The sequence below is a fragment of the Suncus etruscus genome, chromosome 5 (genome assembly GCF_024139225.1).
Source record: "Suncus etruscus isolate mSunEtr1 chromosome 5, mSunEtr1.pri.cur, whole genome shotgun sequence".
Taxonomy (NCBI): Eukaryota; Metazoa; Chordata; class Mammalia; order Eulipotyphla; family Soricidae; genus Suncus; species Suncus etruscus.
The window spans coordinates 132,487,253-132,502,009 of record NC_064852.1 but is presented as its reverse complement, the minus strand read 5'-3'; the positions used below and the strand labels follow the sequence as shown (position 1 = coordinate 132,502,009).

At 40.6% G+C, this 14,757-nt stretch overlaps 1 protein-coding gene across 1 annotated transcript in view; it reads left to right on the top strand.

The window, feature by feature from the left end:
* The window catches only part of ITGAV (integrin subunit alpha V), a 118,041-nt gene that overhangs the window by 37,886 nt on the left and 65,398 nt on the right, over nucleotides 1-14,757 (top strand). The window lies entirely within an intron of this gene.

Here is a 14,757-nt window from a genome sequence, read left to right as displayed (position 1 = left end):
TAGTATCTAAAAGCTCTTTATAAAGTTGCCTGAACTATGTAACATCATTTTTTAAGGTTGGAAACCTTGTATTGTCAGAGAATCAACTTCATTCACAATCCTTTTGTTTTCATTTCAATTTATTGGCAATTTATAATGTTTTAATGATTTCATTCAATTTAATAAATTTAGGAAGAATTTGATTCAGTTACACAGCCACTCACAGAACCCTTTCTTTTGCAGTATTTCTGCTTAGCGGCATCTCAGAGATGTGCTCCACAATTTTATCCTTGTTTTGGAAATCATGGAAGAGTGAATTACTCACAGCCAAAATTGCCTTTTTAATAAAATCTCCATCAGATAGGGGCTTAGCCATATTTGCCATGCATAGTGAAATTTGAAAGCTGGCAACTGTAAGATGAGTAGTTTTTGAAAGATAGTTTCTAAAAGTAAGAGACTGGGAGTGATACTTCTTTAATTTTCTTACAAGGAACTCTTTTCTTTGAGCTAAACCAAGTTCAGCACACCATTATGGTTGGTCTCAAAATGACGCTTTGATACTTGATGTGCGAGACACAACACTTTTTTTTTTTTTTTGGTTTTTGGGTCACATCCGTTAGTGCTCAGGGGTTACTTCTGGCTCTATGCTCAGAAATCACTCCTGGCAGGCTCAGGGGACCATATGGGATGCCGGGACTTGAACCACTGTCCTTCTGCATGCAAGGCGCTTTACCTCCATGCTATCTCTCCTGCCCCGACACAACACTTCCATTACACATAATACACAATGCTTTTCCACTGTGTTCAATCACTCCCTTTGTCTCTGTCCAGGCCTCTTGGAATGGTCTTCCACTATCTGTTTTTGCTTTTTTTCTTTGTACTCATTTTCTTTGTTCAAGACTTCAAGTCTACAAAAAGATAAAATTTGTAATGTAAAAAAAAATCTAATGAAGTGCTGTATACAAATCCATCCCCATAAAAAAATATGTGATTGGGGACTTTTACTAATTGTAGACATCCGTTTTGGTGCGAAAATAGAATTCTGGGTGAAAACCGGACTTGTGCAACCCTAACCTGGACACCTACACAAATAGCCAGATAATTTAGTAGGTTTTTAAAAAGGAGCCCAGATAAGTTTATAATTAACATTAGTATTATTGATCCAATTAAACTTAGGCAGCACAGGTAGGACAAAGTAGAAGTTTACCTCATAATAAATGATGTAGAATGCAGATTGCGTCTCGTGTTCTCCTCTTCTCGGTGCTGTAGGCGAGTACCTGGGTGGGTTCAGAGGCGGAGGCAGGGAGTGAGACTTTGTTTCTCACTGCCCCTTGGCCGTTCAGGCAGCCGCAAGGAACACAGTGGCAGGCAGGGCCAGACTAGGACAAAAAAATAGGCCCAGGCATTTTAGGTTGAGCAGCCCGATCACATGACCTTACGCAGGCCCCATCCATTGAAGTCCAAGGGCAGGGCTAAAATGTAGAAGCACACTTGAGAGGCATGGCCAGCCATTAATAAGTAAGCAGTGTAACAGCCAACACACAAGAAGATGTGACATGGGGGAGGGGAGAGAGAAGACGGAACATGTGGGGGGGGAGAATATCCATAAAGACTAGACTAAAACATCTCTTCTTAATTCTCTGCTGTCACACAAAACCTCCAAAAGAATGCTGAACATCCAAAGAACCTCCAGAAAACAATGTAATTTAAAGATGCACAGGAAAGATAATCGTGCGATATGTTCCGACTTTAATATTCAATATAAGCAATGACAGACTCTCACCTTTGAAACAAAAATGACAAGCGCTTATCAATAAAACCAAACCATGGGGTCCCAGCTTTTTACAATGAAAAATCCAGATAACAAGAGGCAGCTCAGCAATGTCCAACCTTAGTGAGCTGGAGGTTTATGTGACAGCAGAGGCCTAAGAAGAGATGTTTTATTTGTAGTCTTGATGTATTGGAGAAGTGACTGCGACTCCCCAAATAAAATGACCTGCAAATTGGATGAATTGCATTAATGACTATACAGCATTGGATTCATCACAATAACAACTAATTAAGAGGTGACCTGAGTGTATGGGAAAGGACTTTTATTTTTCATTATTGGAGCCTTTGTTATTTTATTATGATGTTTACAAAAGCACCGTGAAGGGCCAATATACACTTTACTGTTTTTTGCTATATTGAGTTTTCCATAAGGTACAGTGCAGAGGATTAGTGTCTTGGTTGTTCACAGAGAGCCCAGCCCTCCTCTCAGCCTACTGAATTTCTCTATGCAGTCATCATAAGCAGCATTTTTATTTCCTCGAATTTAGCATGCCCCCCATGGAAGATACAGAGGTTTTTTACAGAGGAGCACATTATTAGACAGATTAATAATCCCCCCATATCCTTACCTCTCTAGCATGGGAACACTAGGAACTGTTCCTGATTACAGATGTCACATGTGGAGACACACTTTAGCCTCACTGAGTTCCTGTGACAGACTCAGTGTGAAGCTTCTCTTCCTCTCCCTACTTCCTCCCTCACACACTGCCTGGCTCATAGGCTACTAAGGGCAAGACATGCAAGCTAAGCATCCACTCACAGGATTGCAGCCAGCACAGGAGGATGGGCCACGGCCCACAGGGACAATGCCTGGTCCTTCCAATGGCCAGTCTGGCCCTGTTGCCAGGTCAGCTGCAAACAGACATGCCTCCCACTGTTTTAATTTTGTCTTAATTTTGGGCCTTCCTGCATGCCAGCTGCAATGCCTTTGCATGCCACAGCTGGCACGTGTGCCATAGGTTTGCCATCGCTGTTGTAGGAGATGAAGAAAAATTTCAAAACATGAAAGATCAGTTAAATTTATTTTGCTTGATCTCTAAGCAGTAGACACAAATAAATGTATACCAAATTAAAGGAGGCATGGCTGAAAAATAGCTAACTATACTTGGGGGCTCTGCGATGAGATGCCCAGATTGGTGGTGAAAATGAGATGATGGGATTCTCCAGATGGAAAAGATTTCTTCCATAGAGAGAGGAGAGAATATATGCATCAATGACTAAAAGATTTTCATTAATTTTTATGAAAATCAAATAATTCCACATGATCACATTTCTATCTGTGACTATAATTATGTTAATATATGCTAGGTAATAGTAGTGAGGTGTTAAGGTGTAAAGATAAAAACAGTTCATGCTGAAGAAAATGAGAGAGGGAGAGAGATACAGAGAGACAGACAGGAATCAAAGAAGAAAGAAATGTCTAGCCTGAAGGGAAGAGACCCTTTTTGAGAATAACAAACTTCGTAATTTGGGGGAGGGTTACACCTGGTGGTGCTCAGGGGTTGCTGTTGGCTCTGCACTCAGAAATTGCTCATGGCAGGCTCAGGGGTCCATATGAGATGCTGGGAATTGAACCCGGTTCCATCCCAGGTTGGCCATACAAGGCAAATATCCTACCACTGTGCTATCTCTCTGGCCCCAAACTTTGTATTTTAATAGAAAATATAAAACATTGGACTATTATCTGGCTTCTATGCTATGTAAATTCAAACTTATGCAGTTAATCAGGAAAGCTTTAAAAAAAAATACAGCCCAAGTTTGCTTTTTGTGGCTTTTGCCTCCTTGGCAGGTTTTCTCTCACAGTTCTGCAGATTAAAACATCAAAGACAAAAAGAATCCCTCTTTCCTTATGAGTAGTACAAAATGAAATTATACTGAGGGTTTTTTTTTTCCTTTTATTCATTTCTTTCCCCTGGGAATTTTTTCTTTTAAAATGAGATTCCCCCCACACCCAGTACAATCTCATCTTCCTGGTACTCAAATAGTGAACTCAAATTTCAAGTAAGCAACTTGAAATTGTTTAGTCCAATTTCCTCATTACTAACCAAATCTCGTGTGGTTAGTTAGTATTTTACACTCAAAATGCTTTACTGAAAGGAAATTCATAGGATTTTAGGTCCAAGTCCATCTCCTTCCCTGCCTGCATTGATCTAACCCTCCCCCTTTATTTTAAAACTTAGCATTAACCTGGCTTTTTTCCCCCACCTTTGGGAGAAAAAAGTCATTAAAGAGTTTTTGTTTAAAAATGGACGATGCTTTCAGGATCATTTCCTTTTCATCAGTCAGGGGAAACAAACCAGCATTGATAAACTTGTGGGTGTTTTCAAAGAGCCTGTATTCTCTGTGCTTCCTCCAGCAAGACTATCGAAATTTCTCATGGAAGTCGAGAGGGAGAGTTTGCTTCTCTGGTTCCTGTTATAGTTGTAATTCAGTAAATAAATAAGGACCGGTTTCAGTGAATCAAGTTTCCTCTTGTATTTTTCCAGCTCTGCTTTTTCGGGATTCCTTGTTTGCTCTTAGAAAAGTTATATCTTGGGAAATAGTTATATCTTGTTCCATATAAAAGATGTTTCCACATATCTCTATATAAACTAATAGCACTTTCTCTTTTCATTGAAATATATATTCAGTTCACTGCATATATAATTAGTTTACTGAAATATATGATTCACTGAAGTATGTAAATTAATAGAACTTTCTCATGTTCACTGAAAGTTTCAGAACTTTCAATAGTTTTTAATTTTGGGGGCTGGAGAGATAGCACAGTGGTAGGACATTTGTCTTGCATGCAGTCGACCCAGGACAGATGGTGGTTTGAATCCTGGCATTCCATATGGTCTCCTGTGCCTGCCAGGAGCGATTTCTGAGTGTAGAGCCAGGAGTAACTCCTGAATGCCACTGGGTGTGACCCCCCAAAAAAAACAAAAAAAAGTTTCTAATTTTGGACCTTCCTGTTGTCATTTTAAGACAATAAAATGTCTCTTTAAGTAAAGGAAAATATAATTTAAGTCAAAGAAAAATCTCAATATTATCTAGAATTAGACCCAGAAAAAAACTATTGGAATTAATAAATACAAAATTTAGTAAATTGGATGACTGAAAAAAAGGATGTTGTGCTTTCATATATAAATCTAAACTAAACTAGAAGAAACAAAAAAAATAACAGGAAAAAGTCTCATTTATAATCACATAAGTAAAAGAATTACCTTGGAACATATTTGTCTAAAGTAGTGAAAGATCTGTATAAGAACATGAAAAGGCATTGTGGAAAAGAACAGGAAGACAGAGTTAGAAAGATTTATTGAGGGCCCAGAGAGAGATAGCACAGCGGCGTTTGCCTTGCAAGCAGCCAATCCAGGACCAAAGGTGGTTGGTTCGAATCCTGGTGTCCCATATGTGTGTCCCCCGTGCCTGCCAGGAGCTATTTCTGAGCAGACAGCCAGGAGTAACCCCTGAGCACCGCCGGGTGTGGCCCTCCCCCCACCAAAAAAAAAAAAAGAAAGAAAGATTTATTGTGCCTGTGGGCTGGAAAAATTAGTATCATTAAAAAGACTCTGTTCCCAGTGCTCGAGCTTCATACAGTGGGTAAGGGTGCTTGCCTTGCATGTAATTGACCTGGGTTCAATTCCCAGGCATCCCATCCCAAAGTAACCAGACTACTACCTAGCACTGCACACTTAACAAAGGCTGGGTGCTTCTTGACAAGGGCCTTAGAAATGTGTTTGGACCCAACTCCAATAGCATTGGAAAGAAAATTAGAATAAACAAATGAGATTACATCTAAACAAAATCTACAGAGTGAAAGAAATCTGCATCAGAATGAAATGAAGAGACGTCACATCTGTCATAACAGTTGTGTATATCACCCATAATTGGTTTCTGATTTCTCCTCTTGAAAGCCAAGGCCTTGTCTGCTTCATTTTCTGGTGCATTCCTGTATTTAGACATAGGAAAATACTTATGATTTTTTAATTTAAAGCAGGGATGGGGAACCTTTTTTTCTGCCAAGGATATTTGTATGTCGATAACGTCATTCTCAGGTCAGACACTGCAGGCAAACATACCACACCCATGATCAACAGGATAATCTCTTTTCCTGTCATATAGAGGGCCAAGGCCTCAGGACTTTGCTGGGAGAGAGAGCCCACACAGGCTGGACTGAAGGATGATTACAAAGATGACTTCTTATTCCAGGGAGATAGTTAAAAAGGGCTGGTGGAGCACATGCTTTGCATGACAGAACTGCAGTTTCAATGCCAGATACTACATAGTCCCCAAACACCGCCAGGAGCAACCCTTGAGCACCAAGCTGGGAGTAGGCTACTGTCACTCCTGCCCTCCCAGACCTGATGGGTGTGGCTGCAAAACAAAATAAAACAAAATTCTTTTATGCGAATTTGTTTCAGGGGAAATGTTACTGGACAAAAATGAAGCAAAACTGCCTTGTAAAAAAAGGCCTACAAACGATCTATTTTGGTAAAGGATGAATGGGAAAGGGTGGTTCACTTAAGAACAATATTTTAAGAAAAAGACCCCAGCTCCTTGAGTATGTAAAATCAACCCATTAATCATTAGAGTAGTAACATGTGTGGACCAATTGTCCTAAAACCTCAGGTGACTGCCAAATAAAAAGCTTAGTTTTCTAATTCTTGGGCATGCTTGTTTATTTGGGACTTTATAAAAATAAAAAGGTAACAGTCTATTGCTCCAAAATCTATTCTTCACTATTGAAGTGACACACACACACACAAATAGGTTTGTAATAATTGGTCCAAAAGTCACCTTATTGTGTCAGTCTTACAAATAAGATTCCTCTGGTTCTCAAACAGGTCGAACATTTGACCATGTCTTTTGAAACACCAAGGAAATGAGAAGGAATGAGAATGGGTTACTAAACAGGCCGGACACTAAAGTCTGTTCTGGTTATGATGCTTTGATACTGAAGTATTCATGATTATCTGCTAAAATACATATAGAATTAATTGCTAAAATATAGACAATAAAATTTCAAATCTCAAGTGATTTACTTGCTAATTAACAAAGTTTTTTCTCTGTACTTTTGAAAGTGATATGTACAGTCTTAGGCAATTTATATAATAAAAAATAAGTTCTTTCCCTTTTACTATTGTATGATATCTTTTTTTTCTCTCTTTAATTTAAGTGGGAAAATCAAAGCTAATTTTTCCCAAAGGTAGGGACAGCAACTTGTGTCCTTTTTCAACTGTTGACTGTTGCCTGAGGAAACATTTCTTCCAGTGCTGGAATTTCTGTAGCTGTCTGTGTTCGATTTTCTTTTCAAGGTTGGCAGCATAATCCCCAAAGCCCACAGAGTTCCAGCATTGCTCGAAATGGTGACTTCAGGGCTGTGACTCAAAATATTTACTTCTCTCTTGCTCCCTGGAATAGTGGCCAGTTTCAGCGGGGTGGGGAATGAATTGATTGTCGGTGGGTGTGGAGGGAAGGCCTTCCTTTCCTTTCATCCTTCTCACTCTCTCTTTACACTACCTCTCCTCGATGAAACGTCTGCTGGATTTGAAGCAAGTGTCACAGGACTTAGTCTATTAGAGAGAAGTTCCATTTGGTAAAGACAGACTTCTGAGCAAATTTCTTGAAAAGATACTGAGTTGAATTTCTGACCCTGTTGAAGGGGAAGAAGTTGTTGAAGCTGAAAATGATAAATGATACATATTTTCTTGAAGACTGTTAACTAAGTTCTCGATTCTACTGTATGTCAGTGCATTATATCTAGATACATCTTACTTTTCTTTGGGGGGACTCCCTAGTAGTACTCAGAGATCTGGGATCAGAGGATGACTTCCATGGTACAACATGGTGGTGCTTCTTGGGTCCTGTGCTGCTGAGAGATGACCTGGACCAACCCACTGGCATTGACCCTGGGCCATCTCAGCTGCTGCTCAGGGGTTTCTAGAGCAGCATCCAATAATGCTCCAGAGACTATTGGTACCAGGAATCAAACTAGGGTTGGCCATATGCAAGAAATGTGTCTTAACTACTTGTACTATTTCTTCAGCACTAAATATATATTACTTTTTTGTTTAATAATATAATTGAAAAACAAATTTAATTCATGATGTTTTTTTAATTGCTTTATTTAAGCACCATGGTTACAAAATTGTTCGTTGTTGGGTTTCAGTCATACCGTGTACACTTTCCTTCACCTGTGCATTCTTCCTGCCACCCATGTCCCGCTTCCTTTCCATTTCCTCCTACCTGTCTCTAAGGCAGGCAGTCTCTCTCTCTCTCTCTCTCTCTCTCTCTCTCTCTCTCTCTCTCTCTCCCCCCCCCTCCTCACTCCACTGTGGAGAAGTGCCTTGTGTGTCACTCCCCTTTTCAGTAGCCAGTTCTTGTTCAGAGCAATCAGTTCCAGCTATCATTATCTTTGTAGACCCTTCTCTACTCTAACTGTACTCACCACACTTTGTGATGAGCTACCTACCCTGGGCTGGATCTCCTGACCCTTAATTCTATTACCTCTGGATATTGTTACCATACTGTCTTATTTTTCTTTTTTTGGGGGGGGGTTTGGGGGGGGGGGCACATCCGTTTGACGCTCAGGTGTTACTCCTGGCTATGAGCTCAGAAATCGCTCCTGGCTTGCGGGGACCATATGGGATGCCGGGGATTGAACCATGGTCCTTCCTTGGCTAGCACTTGCAAGGCAGACACCTTACCTCTAGCGCCACCTTCCCGCCCCAATGTCTTATTTTTCTTATATCATGCAAATGAGTGAGATTATTCTATGTCTATCCCTTTTCCTTAGGTTATTTTCACTCAGTATTATAGTCTCCATTTTCATCCATGTATAAGCAAATTTCATTACTTTAATTTTTCTAATTTCCATAATGTTTTAAGACATGACTTTCATTTGGGGCCTTAATTATTTTAGTTAGCATCCAGGTTTTTCTAATGTGTGTATTTACATACATATTTTTTATTAAAAAAACAGTCAAATTGGGCCCGAATAGCACAGCGGCGTTTGCCTTGCAAGCAGCTGATCCAGGATCAAAGGTGGTTGGTTCGAATCCCGGTGTCCCATATGGTCCCCCGTGCCTGCCAGGAGCTATTTCTGAGCAGACAGCCAAGAGTAACCCCTGAGCACCTCCAGGTGTGACCCAAAAACCAAAAGAAAAAAAGAAACAGTCAAGTTGCCCAGGTTTTTAAGGTTTGTTTGTTTGTTTTTATGGTTTTTGGGTTACACCCAGCAGCGCTCAGGGGTTACTCCTGGCTGTATGCTCAGAAAATCGCCCCTGGCAGGCATGGGGGACCATATGGGATGCCGGGATTCGAACCACTGCCCTTCTGCATGAAAGGCAAACGCCTAACCTCCATGCTATCTCTCCGGCCCCTTGACTGCTGTTCTTTTTCTATTATTATTAAATGTTACTGGTAAGTTGCTTGCCATATGGAAAGACTGTGGATTTTAGTGCCTCATAATACCTGAGCAAAATAAAATTAAAAGAAAAAAAATACAAAATATATTCTTATTTTCTATGACTACTTCTAGCTTTAGATGTACTTGATGTCCACAGAAGGCATCAATAATAATATGACAGTGGAGGTTTCCAATACACTGTTGAAAACAGTAAATAGAACATAGTGGCAGCCAGATATCCATAGCTTGACTGTACACAGCAGTGTTCTGTCCCTCTATACATATTTAGAGGCCATTTATGTGGAAAAAATGACATTGCTAGAGTCAGACTTTCAAATTGAATAGAGAAGACTGGATACCTTTTAAAAAAGAGAAAAACTCCATAGCCTTTCAGAAATATAAGAATGAAAATTTTGCTTTGTATAGAAGACAGTTCTTGGTTTGTTTTTTTTTTTCGGACCACACCCATTTGATGCTCAGGAGTTACTTCCGGCTAAGCGCTCAGAAATCACCCTGGCTTGGGTGGACCATATGGGACGCTGGGGGATCGAACCACAGTCCTTCCTTGGCTAGCGCTTGCAAGGCAGACACCTTACCTTTAGCCCCACCTCGCCGGCCCCTAGAAGACAGTTCTAAAGCTCCACAAAACCTACTCTTAACATGACAGAAAGGTTCTTTTTTTTTTTTTTTTTTTTTTTTTAATTTTTTATTTGTAATTATGAGAACAAGGATGCAAAGAAAGAGGACAAGGTAAAGTTACAGTGGAAGGACAATACATAACATAATTCTCAGAAGTCCCCTTGCTGATATCCCAACTTTGAAATTTCATCCAAAGAACATTAAGATTGTAACACACTATAATATTTCTTAACAGCACACAAGGCAATCTAAAGCCATAAAACTTACATAACTCCTTAAACATTACAGGCATAGCATTTTTTTTTACATTTCCATATTCATGCATATTAGCTTAAGTTGACCTCAAATCTTAACTGGGTTCTTTTTAAGGATTAGAGTCAAAGGAGCACAGCAAAAATGGTGTTAGAGTGGCAATTGTTGTTTGCATAGGCCCACCAAAATATGAGGGACATGGAAAGAAATAACCTTGGCCTAAATACAAAAAGACCCGACCCCTGAAGGTTCCTGGCACAAGACCAACTCTAGGCTCCAGGCAAGCTAGATCGTCCAATCCAAGACATTGTCTGTAGTGCCAACACACTTATATTTTTCACACAGTCTCTGTTGTTGGTATCAAGCTTCTGTATTTAAGATCCTGGAATCTGTAGATCCAACATTGAAGTCAGGATGTGGAGCGTCCTCTGGTTTCACCTTACAATCAAAGGGCAATGCAGGGAGCCCTGTCCTGTAAGCAAATCGTTGTTGTTGTTAAGTCTTCTCAGTGTTAATGGAAGTCTCTTTTGAGCAGGACAATGTCTGAGCAGTGTAGAGTCTTCCTTGGTAGAGGATTGCTTCCAGGTGATGCTAGAGACCAGCCTGGATGTTTTGTGGATGGCTTCCCTGGTTCAGGGGAATGCCCTTTCTTCTGAGGTCTGTGCCAGGTCGTTATGTCAATGTTCAGGGTGTAAGGTCCCTTTGCACTATAAGATTAGTCTGTACCAATCTCTATTAGATAGGATCTTATTTATATGTATAGTATTTTCCCATTTTAATGTGCCTATGCAAAAAAGGAGCAATGCCACGTGGTGTTCTTGGCCCATAAGGGGGTGATAAGAACAATTATGGTTCAATCATAAGCATTAATCTGGGGGACTCTTTCTCTAAGATTCCTTGTTAAACAGCTCAAAAAGAGAAGAAGAAAAGCGGTTAGAATCGTCACTATATAAGACAACATTTAGTAAGAATTATAGCTGTCAGAGAAAAAAAACCAAAATATTCTAAAGAAATACGTGTCCATTTTATGTATCTTGAAACAGTTTGGGGTTGTTACACACAATGCACGGCTTTGGTCTGTGATAACGCTTGTACACTACTGATTAAAAAGAGTAATGTAGATTAGAGATGTTTGGGGGGGATAGAGAGTAAAGGAATAAAAAAGAGCTTTGTAGGGATGTGGGAAAGGGTACGATACATAATAAAGATTCTGGATACGTAAAAAGTAACATAACAGTAGGAATACACTTAATATATGAAGTACGCGCGGGGGCGCTAGCCCCCGCGCGGTTCTGCAGTTTTGGGATGCAAAGGGCGGGATTTCTCCCCCGCCTCCCCCCAGGGCCCGATTAACCAGGCGTGGCCCTGAAGACCCACCAGGTTTGGGGGGATCTTGGCCCCCTGGACTAGGAGTTCAGCCCAGGGGACCTGTGGCTAGCTGTCCTGCCCAGAGCCCCCCACATACCAGTCAAGACAGAAAGGTTCTTAATGACAATTTTTTCTTTTCACTCTTGTCAGAGTGAGCAATTTGGTTTTCTTTTTTTCTTTTTTTTTTTTTTTTTTGGTTTTTGGGCCACACCCGTTGACGCTCAGGGGTTACTCCTGGCTATGTGCTCAGAAGTCACTCCTGGCTTGGGGGACCATATGGGACACGGGGGGATCGAACCGCGGTCTGTCCAAGGCTAGCGCAGGCAAGGCAGGCACCTTACCTCTTGCGCCACCGCCCGGCCCGCAATTTGGTTTTCTACAGAATTGTAAGATGTGCTATTTTTCATCTCTCTGCACAAGTTTTTTTTGTTTTTTCAGCCTAGAAAACTTTTCCTCCCATGTACTCTGCCCCTCTCGTACCACAACGAACAATGCTTTTCTCTGCCACTGCTCCCTGTGAGTACTTGTTGCATGATTGTCTCTTGTGTTAGATTCACAGGACACTAACATTTTACCACAGATATACAATTACAAGTGAATTCTTAGGAAGGGTTGGAATCAAGAATAGAAGGAAATTAGTGTTCTAGGTAGAAAGGCTTTGAGTATAAAGATCTGCTTGAATTCGCATATTTATGAATGGGCATGACTTGTTCTTAATGAGCATGCCCTGTTTAAAAGATAAAGGAGATCTTATGTATAAAGATTAGGATGTCTTTGAGGTCTGATAAGATGCATTTGTTTGAAGGGTTGTCCATTACATACATGGCTTATCCCATTAAATTAGCAATGACCTCCAACCCTTACAATCATGTTCTGCTGAGGTTCTTTTTTATATTGGAAGAGAAAGTGAATTGGCTTTGAAGAAATAGATTTCTTAGATCCAAACAAATACTCGGAAATTTGAGTTGAAAGAGTGAAGAAATAAACTACTATGTAATTATACTACACATTATACCACAATGAAAATGATACTTAGATGTACCTTTATTCACATATTATTATTATTTTTAGTTTTTGGGTCACAACCGGCAGCACTCAGGAGTTACTCCTGGCTCTATGCTCAGAGGACCATATGGGATGCCAGGATTCGAACCAATGACCTTCTGCATGAAAGGCAAATGCCTTACCTCCATGCTATCACTCTGGCCTCTATTCACATATTATTAAGAAATAAAAGGCGGGGGCCGGGCGGTGGCGCTAGAGGTAAGGTGCCTGCCTTGCCCGCGCTTGCCTTGGACGGACCGCGGTTCGATCCCCCGGCGCTCCATATGGTCCCCCAAGCCAGGAGCAACTTCTGAGCGCATAGCCAGGAGTAACCCCTGAGCATCACCGGGTGTGGCCCAAAAAGCAAAAAAAAAAAAGAAATAAAAGGCATGTTCTTGTTTGTTTTTTGTTTTTGAGGCCACACCCGTTTGATGCTCAGGGGTTACTCCTGGCTAAGCGCTCAGAAATTGCCCCTGGCTTGGGGGGACCATATGGGACGCCGGGGGATCGAAGGTTGGTGATTCTGAGCATAGAGCCAGGAGTTAGCCCTGCTGCGCTGCAGGGTGTGACCCCTTCAAAAATTTTTCTTGGCGCAAATCTTTTTGATAACAAATAATATTCAAAAATGAGTTTACAGATATTACCCACTAAAAAAAGAAATTGTTTCTTGGCTGTACAGATAATACAAGAGGTAGGACACTTGCCTTGTATGTGCTGACCCAGGTTCAATTTCTGGCATCCCATATGGTCCCCAAGCACTGCCAAGAGTGATCTCAGTAAGCCTTGAGAATTTTCTATCACTCTTATTCCTTTCCTCTTTTATATTTTATTTATATTGATTTTGGGGCCACACCTAAGTACTTGGGGCTTATTGCTAGCTCTGTGCTCAGGTATCACTCCTGGTGGGGCTCAAGGTACTAAATGGGATGCAGGGGAGTAAACTCAGGTAGGCCATGTGCAAGGCAAATGCCCTACCCACTGTTCTATCACTCCAGCCAGATTTCTTTCTTTTTAAAAAGTGAAATACTATGCCATTGTGTATTCTGCAGATCTTTGATTGATACCAGTAGAGCCAAATCATTCAACATTACTTTATTATTAAAAAAATACAACCACAAATGTTGAGTGAATATTTTCTATAAATATTTCCTATTGCAGTTGCCAAGAAAAATCTCTTCTTCCTCCTTCTCTTTACTTATAAAAAAGTGTCTTTGTGGCCATTTACAAAGAACTGTGGTGTTTAGACTACAGATGGAAGAGATGCCTTGGAGATAGACACATTGAATAAATATTTTTCAAATAAAAAATGGCTAAAAGTAAAAGTACAGTGAGCAATGGTGCACCCTTTTTCTTGATTAGAAGACACCCAATTTGTTTAAGTTCTCATAAATTATTTGTAACTGCAGTTGGTTTTATATCTGCAGAATAGAATAAACTATAAATCTTTAGAAGGGTGAGATATAGGGAACATATTCAGCCTACTCTTTTGACAAAAATTATGTGTAAAGTGCCATTCCTAAAATTAATGTCTGTTGTCATTAATTTTTTTTTTTTTTTGATTTGGATCAAACCTGGCAGTGCTCAGGGGCTACTCCTGGCTCTACTCTAAGAAATCACTCCTGGCGGGCTTTGAGGACCATTGGGACACCGCAATTCTAACCACTGTCCTTCAACATGCAAGGCAAATGCCCTACCTCCATCCTATCTCTCTGGCCCTGTTGTAGTTATTCTAAATTGCTACTGAAGCATATTTATAAAGAAGGATTCCAAACTTCTTTTTTTTTTTTTTTTTTGGTTTTTCGGGCCACACCCATTAGATGCTCAGGGGTTACTCCTGGCTACGCGCTCAGAAATTGCCCTTGGCTTGGGGGGACCATATGGGACGCCGGGGGATCGAACCGTGGTCCTTTCCTTGGCTAGCGCTTGCAAGGCAGACACCTTACCTCTAGCGCCACCTCGCTAGCCCCGGATTCCAAACTTCTAGAGGAACAAATTCAACTTTTAAAAGTTTCTCCTTACAAAAACATGCAGGTTTGGGCTAGAGCAATAGCATAGTGGGTAGGGCATTTGCCTTGCACAAGGCCAGCCCAGGTTCGATCCTAGGCATTCCATAAGATCCCCTGAGCCTGCCAGGAGTGATTTCTGAGTGTAGAGCCAGGAGTAAAATTTGAGCACCACCAGGTGTGGCCCCAAAATCAAAACCAAAAAAAAACCAAAACAATCAAATAGACAAATAAAAAAAAAACCAAAAA